Raw genomic sequence first — 22,429 nt, 5'->3', positions numbered from 1 at the left:
GATAGCAGAGTGCTTTTAGCAATTCATAGACCTCTTCTAGATTGGAATGCCTAATTTTGAATATTACAAATTTTTAATTACAAACATGGCTATTCCCGTAAAGGAATACTTAAATTAAAAAATATATATTTTTATTTATTTTTGAGACAGAGAGAAACAGAGCATGAGCAGGGGAGGGGCAGAGAGAGAGGGAGACACAGAATCCAAAGCAGGCTCCAGGCTCCTACCTGTTAGCACAGAGCCCAACGTGGGGCTCGAACTCACAGGCCGCGAGATCATGACCTGAGCTGAAGTCGGACGCTTAACTGACTGAGCCACCCAGGTGCCCCAGGAATACTTAAATTTATAGTGATATACAATATATACATAAGTAAATATATTTTTATTTTTACTTTAGCTTTGTTCAAAAGAAATTTGCTCTCATATGTCTGTCAGTTGGATACCAGAGAAGTCTTTTACGCTATTAAAGCTTTCACTGTAATGTCTATGAGTCCAGCCCATTATCCATTTCATCTCTGTGCCCATTCCTCTTAAGTGTATGAAAAGCAGGGGAGGTGAAGTTTTCTTTCCAACCAGTAGAATCCAAACTAGGCAAATTTGGTGCACTCAAGTTTTTAGCCCCTTACAAAAAAACGCCTCAAAAAACAAACAAACAAAACCCAAGGATGATAAAATAGGGGGAAACTGCAGCGCCGGGTAGAAGGTCTAAAGTCCAGAAGGAAGATCCTGGAGAGGAGCCCCCTTCTTACCCTGAGCATGGACTGTACCCTTGCCAAGACTTAGCCATCTTCCCTCCATTACCACCACCATACCTCATGTCACCATCTTATTAAAAGCATGAGTTTTGTTTGCTCTCCAAAAAGGGAGTTTATTTAGAAAGTATACAGATAAGGCCAAGAAATTATTTTTCTCTTTTCAAAATTCTGTACAGAAAGTGCCTTCATTTATTCTTCTGGTATCTTTTAAAGCATATGTATATTTTAAATAGAAATGTTTTGGTGTCTTTATATCAGTCTGGTTTTCTGTTATTCATTCATTCTTTCCTTCAACAAACATTTATTAGTCATCTATAAATTCTAGATGTATTGTTGGCCCTAGAAGTTCCTTAATGATGGAGACATCATTGCAGAACTTAAAGGCTTTGTATTTTGGGGGTGCCTGGGTTGCTTAGACTGTTAAGCATCCAACTTTGGTTCAGGTCATGATCTCACGGTACGTGGGTTTGAGCCCCGCGTTGGGTTCTGTGCTGACATCTTAGAGCCTGGAGCCTGCTTCAGATTCTCTGTCTCCCTCGCTCTCTGCTCTTCCCCAGCTTGTGCTCTGTCTTTCTCTCAAAAATAAATAAACATGAAAAAAATTTTAAAAATAAAGGCTTTGTATTTTTTAATTGAATACAAGCATACAACAAATCAATGTAATGATCTACATAGTAAAATATAAGAAATATAATTAAATGATAGGCAGATATTGGGTACCATGAGACCCAAAGGTAAGACAGCAAATAATATTGAAATGGAAGCAGAGAGTGGTTTTGAAATGTTGTGAGAGAGTCCAGACGTCAGAAGTAGTTTTTTTGCATCACGGTACTTTTATGGATGGGCATGATTGTTAAATTTTAGTGTCTCCATATTTAGAAAAAAATTGCCTGAATGTTTTTCAGACTGATTAATGAAGAGGAAAGTATATTCAGCTCACAGCATTCTAGGTGCAGATGTTGACAGATTCATGCCTTCTCCTTCCTTAGCATGTTTTTAGGGCTTAGGGGAAACACTCTACATAGTTGAGATTCTTAAAAAGCTGGACTATGAAATTAATCTATAGTTTTCTGTAAATATCACAAAACACAAAAGACAGTGGCTGTTCTGAAGAAGAAATAGGAAAGAGTGTGATCATTTTGTGTAGCTATGTGTAGATATGGATACTCTGAGCTGCATCAAATATATTTCTCTTCCTTCACATTAAAAAAAATAATCCAACATATGAGAAGCCCTGGGAAGTAGAAAATTTTCCTTTTGGATATTTTGCTATTAGCTTAAAAAAAACCTTTTCAACCTCGTTGAAAATTTCCCCCTGAAAATATGCCCTTGAACACCGATTGCATTTTTGTCACACTGGAAAATAACATGATTTTGCTCCTTCTACCCCGGGGGTTGCCAAAGTAGAAGCAGAAATTACTTTGTGGCCCACCACCATGGAGAGAAAATGGTTCTCCTCGCACAGTGTAATGCAGGCCTCAAATCATTCCAACTCTCTCTTACCCTTGTTTAAGTATAGCTCAGGAACTCTTGCTAGGTGGAGTTGTTGCTAAATGGGACACACTATTTTCCACAGAGAGCTTGTGGGACACCCAAGTAGGCCACCAGGGTGTTGAGGAGAACCAGAAAAACAAAGGTATGAGGCCTTTTCTCCCACTCCACCCTTCAATTGCAGGGTTATCAAACCAGGGCACTGAGCAGGCTAGTGGCTGAAGGATTTGGGGTTTGGATGAGAGAACAGGAGGGTGGGAAGCAACATTACAGAAAACTGATCCGATTAAATACCCAAAGCAAGTTCAAGACATTTCAAAAGCTCTTCTGTTAGAAAAAAAAAAAAAAAAAATACTGTTTTGCTTTCCATGAAAAATTCATGAAACAAAACCTAGGAATTTCTCACAGTGCACGCAGGGGGATGGGTGTTTCCACTTCAGAGCCAGCTGAATGGGAGACAAGTAATGTGGAATATTGTTTCTGCGAACATGAGTGTAGAATACGCCTTGACGCTTAGGAGCTCTTTGTAGGCATACCCTTCTAAAATGCAGCAGCTCTCCTGCGTGTTCAAGGGCAGCTCTGTGTAAGAACTGAGGAGAGAATATCAAGGGGCAGGTTGAAATTCTCCCTTATCTATAAACCAGGCAGACACTCTCACTGTTCAGAAAAATCACTTCAGTTTAACAAGCATGTTTGGCTGCAATTCTCTTGGAGTTCCCTGAGTATTCTCAGGGCATACACAGAGTTGTTGTTAGAGCCTCTTCCTTAGGTACCTGGAGTGTGTATCTTCTTCTGATGCCACTATGACACTTTTTCTCCATAGCACCCCTGCGGGGATGCTAAATTGATGGTTCAGACACACCTGAAAGAGCTCACAGTACAATGTGGTTGTCTCACGGGGGCTGATGGTAAGTGACAGATGGGAAATCAGCAAGTGCACAGAGATATTTGGACATTTCCAAAACCTCCCGAGAGGCTAAAATCCCCTTCGTTCCCTGTCTGGGCTTTCCTGTAAGTGTGAGTGAGCACAGGCAGCTTACCAGAGGTTTAAGATAATCAAGACACCATTTGTGGAAAAGAGAAGTTATGAAAACAGTGTCTGCTTTTAATGTTATGGTCTGATTCCTCTGATTCTTAAATTAAGGGTCATTCTGCGTTTTTTAATCCCTTTTGTGCTTTTCTGCCCAACCACTTTTCACCCATTCAACTTCCTGTTCCTCCCTTGCATCCAGTTCTTTGTATGACTTGGCACCTCAGACTTTCACATGTCCGGAATACTTTCTGAGCAAATATTTTATTGAACTTCCTAAAAATACACAGGTAGAATGAAAATATGGCCATGTAAATAAAGGTGATGGAGTGCTTATGTTTACTAGAAAACGTGCATAAATATGCTGCTGTAGGATTCTCTGATTCTGTCTTCACCGTGATTCTTTCCAGTGTTCAAAATGCCATTCAAGATATAAATAAACTCATGGCAATTTCCGCATGGCTTTCTGAACATCTATTTCCATAGTAATATGTTTTTGAAGTTCAGAACAGTTTGTTTCGCCATAACATGATGGTTGTGTTCCTCAAAAATTCCCTGGTATCAAAAAAAAAAAAATCACATGATGGAAAGGATTGCTCCGATGGAAAGATAGGGTTCAGAGCTAGAGACATATAGTTAATTTTTCTAGTGGTGCTGTATATAATTGTTTGGGTGCATGCTTTGAAAAATAAACCAATAGGTGCTTAGATATACAATCTAAAGTTTGTTGAGCAAACCCGGCATCTGATTATTTTCCTATTATTATTTTCCTTTTCCTATTCCCATCAACACTAACCTTCACCTAGTATCTTCACACATTTTATCATCATTATTACTTTGTCACTCATCAGAAACATAAACCAAGCAAAAAGCCACTAACCAAACTATCTGTGTTATTAGGGTAACGTCTTTCTTCCTACTCCGGTGCTAATTTCTGTTCAAAATTATCCTACTACTTAGACCAGTCTGGTAAAAGCAAATCATGCTTCCTCATTAGTCAGTTTCATTATATCTAACTGGCTTTATGGTAAGTTGTACTGCATTTGTAGATGCAAAATGCAAGCTAGGAGTTAAAATTAAATATAAGTTGATTTTGGATCAAAACAAGCAGTCTTTTTAAGGTTGAAATATTATCTGTTGACATTGCTGAGAATCTTTTATTCCTTTGCATGCTGTAAACTATTGAGACAGGAGCCAAAAATGTTCTTTTCTAAGGAATGTTCCATCTTTCTCCTGGGACATTTATTGCTGTTTTACTTTTGTCTTTTCTTTTTTAATGGGATTAACACATTAGCTTTGTATTTAATCTATTTGTAATTGTTCGTAACTACACACTAAAAAATAATGGGACCTAATGACTATGTCTCAAATTCTGATGATTAGGATATACTCTTAAAATGTATTTTCAAGTAAGTTTGCAATACTATGAAGAAGCTGCACAGATTTAATGAGGGTGAACCAGGTATTACTAAACAGCCTTTCCCAAGAAGGGAGCTCTGAGTTAAAGGAAAGCAAGCAGAATTCCTTTTTCTTTTTTTTCCCCCTCCTAACTAAAAGAGACCAGTTAACTTGCCAAGTGAAAACGCTAAGTCCCAAGAAATACCCTAAACACAGAAAAATAAGCACATAGATGAATGCCTCCCCTCTTCTTGTTGGTCTGAGGCCGACTGACAGCACCAGGTGGCACCCTCGGGAGCTGCCCGCTGCAGATGCCCTACCTGACAGCCAAAAGCTGGCAAGAATTGAGCAGCAACATGTGCTTCCTGTGGAGGGCAACGGTCAGCAGGTGGGATCGGCAGACTGCGTGCTTTGCTGAGCCTGTCCTCCTGTGTGGTCATCTGGGCCGCCTCCCTCATGGGCACTGAGGGCCTGGAACACGACATTTTCTCAGTGCTGTGCTGGAAGCCGTTCAGATGCAATTATGCTGTATGCCGTTGCGGAATAGATGACTTAGAGGCTCCACGCAAATTGAATTTTGAGGCCAGCTTGAAATTACATTAGATTTGGGGGCTTTGACCAAAGTCTGTCTGAATCCCCCTGCATTCCCCTTAGGGTCATCTTTCTTTAATCATTTACTAATGTTTTTCCGGTTAGGTCACTGATTAATGGATGACGTAAATCTCCCCTCTCCACCCCACCCCCCCTTTTAGTACTGTACATAATGTTGTATTAATTTATCCTTTTAGGCTGCTGTCAAGACAGCAAGTATGAAACTAATTTCCGAACTTCAAGAAGTTGACTTTTCTAATTCTGCTTTGTATTGTTAAGTCTCAAATGCAAAGAGCTATGACCAGCATGTGATAAAAGCCGAGGTGCTGAGCTCTTTACTGTTGTCTGTAAGTGCGCTTTTACAAAGAAAGAGACATTAAGGGAATTAAACAGATTTGACTCATGAGAATAATAAGAACTTGCCCTTCAGGGTAGGAAGCACAAAGGTCCATGCTCAGAGCAATAGCATCTTGTGTCGCAGATGATTACTTCATTTTTCTTGATATACTATTAAGGCAATAAACCGTGACTCTCAGAAAATTGTTTAAGGTGTAGCAAAGCTAGAAAGCTTCTTCCAGGCTTACTTTGTCTCTGCGAACTTTAGCAGATCACACAGGTAAAATAACCATGCATTTGTTAGGTTATAATATTTCTCTGATATATTGCAGAGTTAGCTAGGTGATGTACAAAAGCTTTTTTTCATCTTTTAATCGCAGAATCTATTATGAAACTTTAAAAAGGGAGGTGATGTTCATCTGCTTCCTCTGATCAGAATAGCTTAGTTAATGATATTCCAAAGCTATGGAAAGGCAATCAGTGGTTTGGGTGAAATTTGTGAGAGAACTCAGAAGACCGTTGACAAAAACTCCTGGGTGGCTCCCTTGACAAAAACTGATGATGTTTCAGCAAACTTGGCATCAAAATACATTTCTGTGAAATATAAAGTAAAATGTATCTCATTTCTCATGAGTTTATTTTAATGTTTATTTACTTTGAGAGAAAGAGAGGGTGTGGGGGAGAGGCGGAGAGAGAGGGAGAGAAAGAGGATCCCAAGCAGGGGCTTGAACACATGAACGGTGAGATCATGACCAGATGCACAGTCAAGAGTAGAACAGTCAACTGACTAAGCCATCCAGGCGCCCTCATTTCTTATTAGTTGTGTTTTTTTTTAAGATTATATGAGTGGGTTTGCTTTAATGTTTGTTTATTTTTAAGAAAGAGAGAGAGCATGAGCAAGCACAAGCGAGGGGCAGACAGAGAGACACAGACACAGAATCCAAAGCAGGCTCCAGGCTCTGAGCTGTCAGCACAGAGCCCAACGAGGGTCTCAAACTCACAAGCCACGAGATCATGATCTGAGCCAAAGTCAGATGTTCTACCGACTGAGCCACCTAAGCGCCCCTCATTTCTCATTAGTTTTATTTTGCATTCATTCAAGAGACATTTATAAGAACCCTACTATGTTCCAGGCTCTGCACTGAACACTGAAGATACAATGATGAATAAGACACAGTCTCTGACCTTAAGCAGATTAGGGGAGATGGACATATAAACAAGCAATTTCAATGCATTATATTAGGTGCCAAGGTACAGGGTTAATTGGTGACACAAATGAGGGAGTTCTTGGGTGGCTCAGAAGGTTAATTGTCTAACTCTTGATTTTGGCTCAGGTCATGATCTTGCAGTTCATAAAGTTGAGCCCCATGTCCAGCTTATGCTGACAGTGCACAGCCTGCTTGGGATTCTCTCTCTACCTCTCTCTCTAACCCTCTCCCCACTTGTGTGCCCTCTCTCTCAAATAAATAAATAAATAAATTTCAAACAAATTTTGAAAAGAAAGAGGGGAAAAAAAGTGGTGCCTGAGGAGGTTAGCCCTTCAAAGGTCTTGTTTCTGTTATAATAGTCAGAATGCCCAAGATGCCTATTTGCACTTAAATTTTTTTTGAAGTTTAACATACACACACATACACATATGTGTGTATGTAGTTTTGAAATTTAGCACACATACATTGTGTGTATACATGTGTGTATACACATATGTGCACATATTAGCATATTTTCACTAAGTGAACACACTAATGTATTCTGCTCCCAGATCAACATATAGAACAGAGATCACTCTGGAAGTACCCTGGTTCCCTTTCCCATTACCAGCTCTCCTAAAGGACAATGACTATTCTGACTTCTAACACCATAGTTTAGTTTTGCCTGTTTTTAAACTTTATATAAATGGATTCATAAAGTCCTCCTCTTTTATATAATGGCTACTTTTCTCAATATTGTTTGTGAGATTCATCCATGTTGTGTAACAATGGTTTGTTTGTTCTCTATGTTATATAGCCTTCTATTTTGTGAATATACCACAATTTATTTACCCATGCTTCTGTGATGGAATTTGGGTTGTTTCCTGTTTGGGCTGTTATAAATATTGTCCTTATGAACATTTCTGTGCATGCCTTTTGGTGAACATATGTATTCATTTCTGTTGGGTATATACCTAGAAGTGGAATTTCTGGATCATAAAGAATGCATATATGCTCAGCTCTCATAGATACTGCCAAGCAGTATTCCAGAGTGGTTTTTAGCAGTTTACATGACCACCATGTAGGTATTGGAGTCCATTGCTCCATACCCTCCCCAGTGCTTGGCACTGTCTGTTTTTTCCACTTTAGCCATTCTCAAGGATATGTAGTAGCCTCCCATTGTGGTTTTCTTCATGAAACCTGGGAATTTTTAAATTATAAAAATCAGAAATGTGTTCCCATGGACAACTGCTCTGAATAGAGAGCCGAAAAATTTTGGAAAGGAAGAGATCCAGTGGTCTTATCTGCTAGTCTGTGGGGGCTTTTATACTGTGGTGTTGCTGTAACACAGCAACACAATTTTGAAGCATCTCTCAAATTCATGCCTCCTCTATTGTTTCTTTCACTCCATCCAACTTTCACCTCTGCAATGGCTTCCTCAAACTCTGGGAATAAGAATGAAAGTGATAGAAATAGCTGATAATTATTATATGCTACTGTTGGCCAGGCAATATTCTAAAGCACTTTATGGGTACCTATTCTTTTAAATCTCATAACATTTCTGCGACTCGGATGGTGTTATTCCTTCATTTTGGCAGGTGGGAAGAATGAGACATAGAGAGGGTGAGCAACTCATCCAGGTTACACAGGAAGTCATGAAGCCTGGATTTGAACTGAGGTGGACAGACTCTGAACCCAAACTTTAGATCCTTATACTACCCTATGCTGGTGTAGCTTGAAGCCTGCTTCTTTTCTCTCTGGTGTTTATTTCTATTTTATAGTAGAAGTAGATTAGAGAAACTACGATTTCTTGATAGATATCCTTATCTTAGAAAGGTGCTCCATCAGTTATAAACTATTTATTGAATGTGTGTCCTGAGCTATTGTTAGACATTATGGTACATGTAAGGTGAAGAGTTTAACAAGATTTTGCCCTTGAACAGAACCTGTAAACTTACAAATTCTTTTCCGTCTATCATCTCATTTGATCTTCACGAATGTTAACTAAGGAGAAAATTTAGGACGAAGAAGTTAAGTGAGTGCCAAATTTCAAATGGTGTGTTAATGGCAGAAGCAGGATCTGAGCCTAGATTCAAACCCTGAGATTTCCTGCACAGAGGGGCACCTGGGTGGCTCAGTTGGTTGAGCATCCGACTTTGGCTCAGGTCATGATCTCATGGTTCGTGGGTTCGAGCCCTGTGTCGGGCTCTGTGCTGACAGCTCAGAGCCTGAAACCTGCTTCGGGTTCTACGTCTCCCTCTCTCTCTGCCCTTCCCCTGCCCATGCTCTGTCTCTCTCTCTTTCTCAAATACAAATAAACGTTAAAAAAAAAAAGAATCTAATGCACAGAGAAGAACTTGAGTACAAAGTAAAAAAAAAAAAAAAAGACAAAGGATAAAATTCTATATAATCCAAGTCAAAAGTTCCTCCAGGTTCTACAAATGAATGAATCTATTAACTCTATGAGTCAAAACCATCTATATTGATTTTAATTTGCATTTGCACAGCATATTTTTTTAATTAATTAATTTTTTAAATGTTTATTTTTGAGAGAGAGAGACTGAGCATGAGCAGGGGAGGGGCAGAGAAAGGGAGACCCAGAATCTGAAGCAGGCTCCAGGCCCTGAGCTATCAGCACAGAGCCCACTGCGGGGCTGGAACTCATGAACAGTGAGATCGTGACCTGAGCCAGAGTCGTACGCTTACCTGACAAAGCCACCCAGGCGCCCTGAAACAGCATATTTTAGTTGGTTTTCTGGTCTATTTTCTGGAGGGACGGGGCTGTGCTTTTAGTAGTACAGATATCTAAATGGTTTTATAAGGACCAAATTCAGTACTTGAATTATTAATGAATTTATTAAATATATATAAAAATTTAACTAAATACTAGATGATAGCCAATAACCAAAAACAAATAGTGCAGTTCTATTGTGTTTTTTGAGTAATAAAAATATACTTTTTAAGGTTCATTACCCCAGAAATCAAAAGAAGAATCTGTTACTAGTAACTTTTATGCCATCCAATGGATAACACTTTAATTTTCCTAACACTTATAAACTAAAGAAAACAAACTTAATCTCCATGTGCCACCATGTTGATAAATGTTGACTCTAAAAAGGGCATTAAGTATTTCAGTGCCACCCACCGTGTAAACACCTATGTCATATGTTACTTCGAAACTTACATCTGTAATGTTGACGGAGAAGGCGGGGTCAGAATTAAAATGTGAATCTTGCTGACTCCACCACAATAATATTCTCTGGGTGTTTTGTTTTGTTTTTTGTTTTGTTTTGTTTTGTTTTGCAAAGACTGCTCCAAAGTTAGAAAAACAAGTGTTCCCATGCTTTCCCCACATTTTCCACATTACTTATAAACTTTTGATTGAATCTGATAGGAGTCTTCTTTTTTTTTTTTTTTTTTTCTCAACTATGCATACTTTACTTCCATGGAGTAAAAGGAATCACCCACTCCTTTTTTAGATCTGAGACTCTTCTAGGACATTAGTGGGTCATGAAATTACTTGGGGGGGGGATGTAACTAGCATTAAAAAATAAGATGGAATTGATTATATTAGAAAAGAAAATAGAGTGCATCCCATTGGTGCATGAGACTTGTTCCAGGTGGACATGTACTGAGTTCTGTACAAATGTTGTGTGCTGAGTTCTGATGTGAAATACATTTCTTACTGGCATTGTGTTTGTGGTGTAATTTACCCTTTGTCTCTCAATTCCAAATCTACCTCTCTCTCTATATTGTTCTGTGTTTGGCATTGGGGTTCTTCTGTGCCAGCTGCTTCTCTGTTAGGTTCTGCAAGTAGGGGGCCCTAGAGGGAAATGAGAAGGTGGGAGGAGGGGAGAAGAGTCTTCTTGTGTGTTGTTCTGTTTCCCTCAGCATGGCGCCAGCTTCCAGTTTCTTTCAGCCTCTTTCAGGTCTCCAGTGGCAGAGGTACCAGCCAAAGTGTCCCCTCCTCAAAGGTTTGAGTGTCAGCTCCTTGGAAACTTTCCTCAAGCTTCTGGTTCTAGTATCCCCACTGTGTTTTATTCTTATTCCCTGTCCCCTTCACATGCCGTGGTAGCTCATTTCTGCAGTTATTTCTCTAGATATTAGTTTAGTATTCCCTTTCCGCTCTTTCAGTCTTTCAACACTTAGGTAACCAATTACTTGTTTTAAATCCCTCTGTTTGAAATATCTAATGAGATTTTCATTTTCCCGACTAGACTCTGAATTATACATGGTAAGAAAAAAAAGAGAAAGAAACAGTTTGAAAGCCATTGCTCCTGGGCATCAACTCTTTAGTCTTACCTTGTTCATGCAGTGTCCATCACAGCAGCTCGGGCACATTTGTATCTACTAAACACCACGAATCATTGATGATAGTGCAATGTTTGGCTCCTTTTGTTTTTTTCCAAAAGGGAAAAAAAAGGCATAAAAGAAAATATATACAACATAGCTCATTAATTTTAGAGTTTAAGGCATCTCAGCATTTGTCTTGGTATTGTAAGTGTGAAATATAAGATTTTAACTAATTAAAAAAAAATTAAATGATTTTTTAGCTAGAAAGGAGCTAAACAGGAACTAGCACCAGCTTTCCTGACACAGGTTACCCTAGCTGCAAACTGCAATACTGTATTGGAAACTTTTTGTGTCTATAATCTTATGCTTATCACAAGTGTACGTATGCACATGCACATGCACACAGACAAATTAAGTGGTGAGTCATTTACATTCACCTGAGCAGTGGCTAATGGCTAATGTTTGGTTACACAAATTGAGAACACCAAGAGAGGGCTAACTTGGTCCACTTAGGAAGAGGAACACAGAGATCTAGAGAAGTCACAAACTAGAAGCTCATGGGTTACATCTGGCTGGCAAATACTTCTATTTTACCTGCAAAGTATTGTTTCAGTTTATTTATTTATTTATTTAGAAAAAGAGAGAGAGTGAGTGGGGGAGAGAGAGAGAGGGAGAGAGAGAGAGAATCCTGAGCAAGGCTCAATCCCATGACCCTGAGATCATGACCTGAGCCAAAATAAAGAGTCAGACGCTCAACTGACTGAGCCACCCAGGTGTCCTTACCTGCATAGTATTTTTTAAAAATGTGAATTAGTGCCAAGATGTGAAAAATACTATATTTTGTGGATTTCTTGACAATTGGAGACTCAGAAATACTGGGTCCTCATTCCTATATGGTACCAAGTACTTGAAGGGCATTTTCGGTCTAATTTGTCATGACCCCCACCAGTCCTTTATACCTGGACTTTTACTCTTTCCTTTAGGTTGCCTACATCTCCTGTGGACATTTGCATTTTGATTCTTGACCTAGAAGAAGCAATGTAAGGTGGTAAGGACTAGAGGCAATGTGGGAGGGAGGAGAAGGAAAATAAAAATAGATAAAAGAGATGCAGAGTAAGCTAGGAGATATGAGACAGCTCCCAAGGGAAAGGGTGTTGTGGGAATGAAGGAAAGTAAATGTGTTGTTTATAAAGTTGTGCTATATGACTACCCCATTCTCCATCTGTTCACAAGAATGTCAATTAAACTACCTTACTGGGATGTGTGTGTGTGTGGGGGGGGGGGGTGTGTGTAGAATCATTGGCAATGGGCTAAGACTGACATTCATACAGACAGGTAGGACTAGAGAAATGACTCAGGAAAGCCCAGGCACAGGCCAGTTACATGACATTTCTGAATGATTTTTTTCTAAGAAATAGGTTTTTGAAGTTTATAATGATACCTGTCTAAGCATTTGGTAGTAGAAAAGTAATTATAATTGATGACACCCATTAACTTTAATCAGTCAAAAATATTATTGCAAAAATAATAGTTCTCAGTTATTGCTTGATGAAGTCGCTGTCTTTTCACAACTTTCTCATGGTTTTAAACACTTTCTAGAACCATTTTCCCTCAGTCCCATACTTTTAAATGTGCATTAACTTATTATTAAATAAATAAACTATACAAGTTATCTACATATAACTACAAAAGTATATGGTTATAAAATTATATGTAGAAAACAATGTATAACTATATAAAACTATCGATCTAGTAATAACCTGCCTTTAGTGATATATTGGATATATTTCGTCTTCATGAAGCTTTGTAACTTCTTTCTTAGATTATATATAGTTATTGAAGAATTCTTAAAAAATAAGTTATAATGTAAAGTCATTTAGAATAATCTATAATCCAAGTCCAGAGTTAATAAGTATTAACATTTGGGTATCTTCAGCTAACATCATAATTAGTGGAGAAAAATTAAAAGCTTTCTTTCTAAGATCGAGTACAAGGCAAGGTGGCCCACTCTTGCCACTTTTATTTGACATAGTACTGGAAGTCCTAGCCAGAACATTTAGACAAGAAAATAAACAAAAGGATTCCAAATTGGAAAATAAGAGGTAAAATTATGTATAAAAACTGTTAGTTAGAACTAACAAATGGAGGGCACCTGGGTGGCTCAATCGGTTAAGTATCTGACTTTGGCTCAGGTCATGATCTCATGACCTCACAGTTCATGAGTTTGAGCCCTTCATTGGGCTCTGTGCTGACAGCTCAGAGCCTGGAGTCTGCTTTGGATTCTGTGTCTCCCTCTTTCTGCTCCCCTCCTGCTCCCACTCTGTCTCTGTCTCTGTCTCTGTCTCTCTCACTCTCTCTAAAAAATAAAAATTAAAAAAAAAGAAAAAATTGATTCAGTAAAGTTTCAGAAAACAATCCCAATATACAAAAATAGGCTGTGTTTCTGCACAATAGTAATAAGCTATTCAAAAAGAAATCAAGAAAGCAATACCATTTATAATAGCATTTAGGAGAATAAAATACTTAGGAACAAATTTAACCAAGGAAGTAAAAGATTAGTACACTGAAAACTATAAAATATTGATGAAAATAAATTGAGGAAAACATAAATAAATTGAAGGATATCCTGTGTTCATGGACTGGAATAATAAATATTGTTAAAATGTCCATAGTACCCCAAGTGATCTAAAGATTCATTGAAAAATTTAAATAGCATTTTTCACAGAAACAGAAAAAAAAATGTAAAAATTTGTATGGTACCAAAAAAGACCCTGAATAGTCCAAGCAGTCTTGAGAAAAAAGAGCAAAGTTGAAGACATCCTACTTTCTGATTTCAAATGATGTTAAAAGCTAGTTGTCAAAACAATATGGTACCAGCAAAAAACAGATACATAGACTACTGAGACATAATAGATAGCACAGAAATAAACTTACACATAATCAGTCAACTAATCTTCAGTAGGGCACCAAGCATGGGGGAAGGATGATCTCTTCAATAAATACTATTGGGAAAACTAGATATACACATGCAAAAAATGAAATTGGACCCTTACCCTATACCATACACAAAAATTGACTCAAAATGGGTAAAAAACTTAAGTGTAAGTCCTGAAATGATAAAAACCCCTACCAGAAAACATAGGGAAACTCCTTGACATTATTGCTCTTGGTGATGATGTATTGACTATGACACCAAAAGCACAAGCAACAAAAGCGAGAATGAATAAGTGGAAGTGGAACTACATCAAACTAAAAAGCTTCTACAAAGCAAAAAAAATAAAAAAATAAAAAAATAAAAAGAAAGAAAGGAAAAAAAAGAAAAGAGAAAAGAAAAATCAACACAATGAAAGGGAAACCTACAGAAGGGGAGAAAATATTTGCAAACCATATATCTGATGAATTAAAATCCAAAACATATAAGGACTTCATACAATTCAATAGCAAAACCCCAAATACCTTAAAAAATGAGCAGAAGTCCTGAATAGACATTTTTCCAAAGAAGACATACAAATGGGCAAGAGGTACATGAAAAGATAATCAACATCGCTAATCATCAGGGAAATGTGAATCAAAACCGCAGTGAAATATCTCACACCTGTTAGAATGGCAATTATCAAAAAGACAGAAATAACCAGTGTTGGTGAGGAAGTAGAGAAAAGGGAACCCTTGTGCACTGCTGTTGGGAATGCAAATTGGTACAGCCATTATGGAAAATAGCATGGAGATTTTCCCCAGAATTAAACTAGAACTATCATATGATCCAACAATCCCACTCTGGGTATCTTGTACTATTGTGATTTATAATAAGAAATATATATTTGGTCCTCATCTGACACCAAGCTCCTAAAACCTTTGGAATTTTCTGTGATGAGAGCTATAATGATGTCTTTTGTTTATGTTAATGATGTGACTTTGGAGCGCATCTAAGGATGGGGGCTGGTTGCCAGTGGAGCCAACCATGTGATTAGAGGGTTGGAACTTTTAGTTCTACCCTCTGACCTCTGGGAGGGGAGAGAGGTTGGAGGTTGAATCAGTCACCAGTGGCTGATCTAACCAACCATGCCAAAGTAATGAAGCCTCCATAAAAACCTAAAAGGGTTCAGAAAGCTTCTAGGTCGGTAAACCAGAACATATCCATGTACTGCCGTGCTAGGTTTCAAACTTCATGGGGACAGAAACTAACACGTTTGAGACCTCACCCTGTGTATCTTTTCATCTGGCTGTTGATTTGCATCCTTTAATTTCTTTTGTATTAAACCAGTAGCTTAGTGAGTAAACTGGTTTCCTGAGTTCAATGAGCTGCTCTAGCAAATTAATTGAATCCAAGGAGGAGGTTGTGAACCAGTCAGTCAGAAAGCACAGATATCAACCGGATTTGTGACTGGCATCTGAAGTGGGGGGCAGTCTTGTGGGATTGAGCTCTTAACCAATTGAATCTGATGCCATCTCCAGGTAGATAATGTCAGAATTGACTTGAATTGTAGAACACCCAGCTGGTGTTGAAGAATTGCTTGGTGTGGAGAAAAAGCTCACACCCTGAAGTTGGTGTCAGAATCATACATCCAAAGGAAATGAAACCAGTATTTGAAAGAGATATCTACACTTTCATGTTCATTGCAGCATTATTCACCATAACCAAGATATAGAAACAGCCTAAGTGTTCATCCATGGATGAATGGATAAAGAAATAATGGTGTCTCTATAAAGTGGAATATTGGTCAGTTTTACAAAAGGAGGAAATCCTGCCATTTTTGATAACATGGTTGGGATTCACCTCACCTCTAGTTGTGAGGGGGTTGAGGAAGGATAAAAGGTATCACATCTTTCTGGCTACAGGAGGGGCTGGTAAACAAGAAACAAGTCAAACAAACCAGGATTGCAAACTGGTTTTTGTTAAGACTTTTCTTCCCACATAACTTGAAGTGAGGGTACATGTGGTCCCAGGAAGATCTCCAGGGTAGGACCTATTTGAGAATGGAAACAGGGGATTCTGGGAAGATGGCGGCGTAGGAGGACGCTGGGCTCACCGCGCGTCCTGCTGATCACTTAGATTCCACCTACACCTGCCTAAATAACCCAGAAAACCGCCAGAGGATTAGCAGAACAGAGTCACCGGACCCAAGTGCAGACGAGAGGCCCACGGAAGAGGGTAGGAAGGGTGGCGAGGCGGTGCGCGCTCCACGGACTGGCGGGAGGGAGCCGGGGCGGAGGGGCGGCTCGCCGGCCAAGCAGAGCCCCCGAGTCCGGCTTGCAAAAGCGGAGGGGCCTGACGGACTGTGTTCCGACAGCAAGCGCGACTTAGCGTCTGGGAGGTCATAAGTTAACAGCTCTGCTCGGAAAGCGGGAAGGCTGGAGGACAAAGGGAGGGTGAGCTGCGGAGCCCCCGGACGACAGAGCTCAGTTTGGCGGGGAACAAAGGCGCTCGCCAGCGCCATCTCCCCCGCCCATCCCCCAGCCAAAATCCCAAAGGGAACCGGTTCCTGCCAGGGAACTTGCTCGCTCGGCGCGAACACCCAACTCTGTGCTTCTGCGGAGCCAAACCTCCGGCAGCGATCTGACTCCTTCCGGCTGCCACAGGGCCCCTCCTGAAGTGGATCACCTAAGGAGAAGCGAGCTAAGCCTGCCCCCCCTGCCGCCGTGCACCTTGCCTTCCCACCCCAGCTAATACGCCAGATCCCCAGCATCACAAGCCTGGCAGTGTGCAAGTAGCCCAGACGGGCCACGCCACCCCACAGTGAATCCCGCCCCTAGGAGAGGGGAAGAGAAGGCACACACCAGTCTGACTGTGGCCCCAGCGGTGGGCTGGGGGCAGACATCAGGTCGGACTGCGGCCCCGCCCACCAACTCCAGTTATACACCACAACACAGGGGAAGTGCCCTGCAGGCCCTCACCACACCAGGGCCTATCCAAAATGACCAAGCGGAAGAATTCCCCTCAGAAGAATCTCCAGGAAATAACAACAGCTAATGAGCTGATCAAAAAGGATTTAAATAATATAACAGAAAGTGAATTTAGAATAATAGTCATAAAATTAATCGCTGGGCTGGAAAACAGCATACAGGACAGCAGAGAATCTCTTGCTACAGACATCAGGGGACTAAGGAACAGTCACGAGGAGCTGAAAAACGCTTTAAAGGAAATGGAAAACAAAATGCAAACCACCACGGCTCGGATGGAAGAGGCAGAGGAGAGAATAGGTGAACTAGAAGATAAAGTTATGGAAAAAGAGGAAGCTGAGAAAAAGAGAGATAAAAAAATCCAGGAGTATGAGGGGAAAATTAGAGAACTAAGTGATACACTAAAAAGAAATAATATACGCATAATTGAGAATGGAAACAATTCCACAGAGATAGAGTGGAGAAATCTTGTGTGAAAAACTAGATTTGAACCTTGGGTCAAGCCTCCTTGAAGCCAATTCCATCTCTGAATTGTTTAGTTACATTATCAACCATTCCCTATCCTGCTTAAGACAGATTGCTTTAATTTTTCATTTTTATATTTGTAACATAGTATACACATTTGTATACTATGTTTGTGTGGGTATGTATAACAAAACTGCTGTTATCCTGAATATGAAATTTATATCCTGCTTTCTCTTTCAAGTAATATTGTATCATCAACAATTTCTTGTACCATTAAATAATTCTCAAAAGCCTGACTTTAAGGGTATATAACATTGCACACAATGGATGTGCCATTTTTTATTGAAACAGTTCCTACTGTTTAATGTTTAGATGGATTCATAAGCTTTCAAATATTTGTGTCATCAATTTCCTCAATCTCTGTCTACAATTTTATATAATTCGCTTGTTCAAAATGGCCTTCATCTTCCTTCTGTCTGCCTTTATAAGCCCTATGCTTTTTTATAGGCATAAGATAAATCTATCATGTTCTATCCATCAAGTAATCCTCCCGTGTTTGCTTAAAATTGTCTTCAAGTGTCACTTTATTCAAGAAGCCTAGCCTTAAAAACATGGCTCAAAACCACTCATTATAGTATCATTGACAGACGATCCATCTTTGCCAAGTCATCCAAAGAAAATGATTTCTTGTTTAAAAAGAAGAAAAGTATACACATTTGACAAAAACATTCTTCTTGTGTTTCCTCCCCGTGCTAGTAGTAGGTATTCCATCAATAGAAGACAACAGCAAGTCTGTGATTACTTATTATAACTTCCAGGTTGACGACTTCCTCCTAAACTCTCACCATTAGTTCATTCCTCAAGATCCTTTATTAATTCCAGAGGCAGTTTATTGAAAGTAACAAAGAACCATGGCATTAGTTCATTTTCCTCACAGAACAGATGTAGAAGACTCCAAAAACCAACTCAGAGCACTGGAATGTTGCAAATTGGTGCTGTTTCCTTTGCGACCAGAGGTTTGAACTGAAAGATTTGCAGCATCGAATGGGGTGGATTTCTTTATTTTGGCAGGCAGCTCCACAGCATTTGGTAGAGATGAAGGTGATCATCTGTGCTGCATTTTCCTGCCTTTTTACCTTAGACATTTAGTTCCAGAGGAAGGGAGCTGATGTGCTTGGTCTCTATGAAGCCCCTTTGCTCTCTTTATCAAGGTTTTAATTTTAATGTAGATTGCTACATGGAATCTTCATATTTGAATGATTCATTTCTTTCTGTGTCTAGTTTCTGATCTATAAAATGAGTATAAAGTACTTCATAGAATGTGGGAGTGCCTAGCTGGCTCAGTTGGAGGAGTGTGCGACTCTTGATCTCAGGGTTGTGAGTTTTGAGCCCCTCGTTGGGTGTAGAGATCACTTAAAATAAATAAATAATTTAAAAAATACTTCATAGAATGTGAAAAACCAAAGGACACAACACATGTGCAAATGCTTAGAACTGATTAAACATTAAAATTGTATGCATTAACTTGGAGAATGGAGGTCTATAATGGTTCTGAAAGGTTTTTAAAATTTGTACTTTATTAAGGCAAAATGATGTAGAATGAAAAAAATCATAAAATGGAATGAAAACTGTTTATACTTTATTAAACAATTCATTAAAGTTTAATTATACATGCAATAAACTACAATTACTCCGATGTAAATGTGGTTTCTCCTTACTATCACTCTTATTCAGGTATAAACTAAATGAAATCTCTGTATGAACCACATCACCTTCTTGATTTATTCAGTAGGTGAAATAATCCTCTTTGTGTAGCCTATTTTTGTTGTTGTTATCGTAACATTTTCTTAACTTGTATTAAGCCTTAAAAAAATATAAAGGCTTCCCAACTTCTTTGTCAACAGTTGTTGAACATTTCTCACCTGTATTTCTAAAGAGGTTTACTTTTTTGGATAATACACTCCACAAACTGCCTACAGCTAGTTTTCCGCACTTTCCTGCCCCTTGTTCTAGCTCTGTTTATGTTCTACAAAGAGGTAGGCTACATGAAGTCGGGCCCTTCCTAGTTTGTTTCTTGTGGGATCCTAGTACTTAGAACAGTATCTGGCACCCAGTAGACCCTCAGTAAATACTTCTACTGTAAAGATTGGATAAATTATTGTAATTATAATAGTAGTAATCCCATCAATGGATATCAGTTTTAGTTTTCTATTGCTGTTATAATCAATACCACAAATGTGGTGTCTTAAACAGTATAAATTTGATATCTCACAATTCCTTAGATCAGAAGTCCAAAAAGCGTCCCCCTAGGCTAACGTCAAGGGGCTGGCAGACTGCATTTCTCATCTGGAGGCTCTGGGAAAGGATCTGTTTCCTTGCTCAGTCAAATTGTTGGCAGAATCCTGTTCCTTGCATTTATAGGACTAAGGTTCCCATTTCCTTGCAGGCTTTCAGCTGAGGGAAGTTCTCCACTTCTAGAGTCAATATGCATTTTTTGGCTCATGGCCCCTCCCTCCATCTTCAGCTATCATTGGCAGTTTGAGTCTATGTCATGCTTCAAATCTCTCTCTGTCTCTTTATCTCTTTTTGGGGGTGGGGTCATTATCTCTCTCTCTGACCTATGCTTCTGCCTTCCTCTTCTGCTGTTAAAGGCCCATGTGATTACATTGGGCCTATCCAGATAATTTAGGACAACATTCTTACCTTAAGGTCAGCTTTTTCGTCACCTTGATTCCATTGACAAATTTAATTTCCTTCTGTCATATAACATAACATATTCACAGGCTCTGGGAATTAGGAAGTGGAAATCTTTGGGGACAATTATTCCCTCTACCACTCTGGATTATAAGCTTTTACTATTATCCCATTTAATATTGCTAACCATCTTATAATAGAAATTATTATTGTTCTGATTTGATAGATGATAAAATAGAGGCCCCAGAGGTTAAATAACTTGTCCAAGATTGTAAAACTAGTAGAGGGGGCAAGTCAGGATTCCAAAATAGTTTGTTTGGGTCAATAGTATACATATGAACTACTACCTAGCCATACTATGACATATGTGTGTGTGTGTGTGTGTGTATATATATATATATATATATATATATAGTATGACATATATCTATATCTATATATCTATATCTATATCTATATCTATATCTATATCTATCTATATCCACACACACACACACACACATACACACACACTACCTAGTCATATTATCATGGGAATTATTCTCCTTAGAGTTGTCCAGTGCACAATGTGCATAAATGTACATGGAAGTTCTGAGTTCTAATGTATATTGCCTCTGATTTTCCTATTGTTGTGGTGGTGTAAATGATGATATTTTTCTTTATCTTCTGGAGGAAAAGAGCATCTACAGGCTGAGACTCACTTGAAAAGCCCTTCCCATTTCCTAAAAATCATTAAACTCCATCTCCAACAAACATTCCTTTTAACCATAGTAACTTTATATTTTACTGTTTTACCAATCACAGTAGCTATTATTTAGTCTATAATTTCTGATAATTTAGCACAGTACTCTAGTCAGTGGTTCGGCCATAACTTGGGTATATTCTTTCTGTGGGACTGACCTAATTAACCTGTAAAGCAGCTCTAACTCTTGTTGGGCTTCCTAGCTTACTTTAAACATGGCTTTTTCTAAGGTAAAACAAGCAGTGATTAACTGGGCAGATGCAAGATTCTAATACCAGTACTTTTAGACTCCTGTAGCACACTTAAAAATAGTTGTTTTGGGATCCCTGGGTGGCTCAGTCAGGTAAGCATCTGACTTCAGCTCAGGTCATGATCTCAACGTTTCGTGAGTTTGAGCCCTACATTGGGCTCTGTGCTGATAGCTCAGAGCCTGGAGCCTGCTTCGAATTCTGTGTCTTCCCCCTCTCTCTGCCCTTCCCCCACTAGTGCTCTGTCTCTCAAAATAAATAAACATTAAAGATTTTTTTTTAAACAGTTGTTTCTTATATAAAACCTACCTAATTAGGTAGGTAGGTATTAACTGGGTACCATGGAGAAATCCTATTCCCATTCACTGTCCCTATTACTTTCTCCTTTCGTCCTATTAGAATTATGTTTAGGAATTCCTCCCCAAGTTTCCTGTTAACAGAATTGGGCATAGTGAGGAACTGAATAAAATTTCATGAACAAAGGAGTAGTGGTTAGCACCAATCAGCCAGAGAATAGGAATATGCCAGGACACAATATAGAAGCCCATCTCAAAGAAGTTCAGCTCTATACTCCAACAATGAAGGAATCTACACTTTTCTTTCTTTGTACCCAAGACCCCATTGGACCAGCTCCTGATTTGACTTTGCTTCAGTTGGGAGGAATCAGTGGGCCCAGCAATGCAAGAGTGAAAAGAGGCATGGGGATAGAGGAAGTCACCTACTCCTATTGTGGATGGTGAATTTGCTGAAACAGTGATCTGCAAGTTGGGGGTTCTTGTCCTCCAGTGAATATGGAAGGTGGTCCAGTGGATGTGGGAAGAAAGCATAAGAACATCCAACTGTATTTATTTTTTAAGAATAATATCTTAAAAATTGTTCTGATTTTTTGTGCATATACATATATTAAGGGTACATTATTATAGAAGTGAAGAATCAAAAAAGTTTGGAAATTATTATGCTCAAGCTCTGTTCTCAATTCTTCTTAAACAGTTTCCAATATATATTTTAATGAAGCATAATATTTCATACTATGTTTCTTTGAGTCCTAGGAGCACTGGGATCACCACAAGAGCAAACGGGCGGGCCTGGTTTATCTTTGTTTAAGTAAACAGCTTCTCTTTTATTTTTTATTTTTTCTGTGTGTGTGAAAGACTTTATTATTTTTTTTTTAAGTATAGTTGACTTCTTTTATTTCTTTTGTATATTGTGATTCTACATAAGATTTACTTTAATACATAAGTAGCACTGATTAGAAAAATAAGTTTATTTAAAACATTGAACAGGAGAGGGGCGTCTGGGTA

This window comes from Lynx rufus, unplaced genomic scaffold, assembly GCF_022079265.1.
Source record: "Lynx rufus isolate CCGP_SWC_20201006 ecotype Redwood Valley unplaced genomic scaffold, mLynRuf1.p SCAF_3, whole genome shotgun sequence".
Lineage (NCBI taxonomy): Eukaryota > Metazoa > Chordata > Mammalia > Carnivora > Felidae > Lynx > Lynx rufus.
This window is presented reverse-complemented; position numbering follows the sequence as displayed.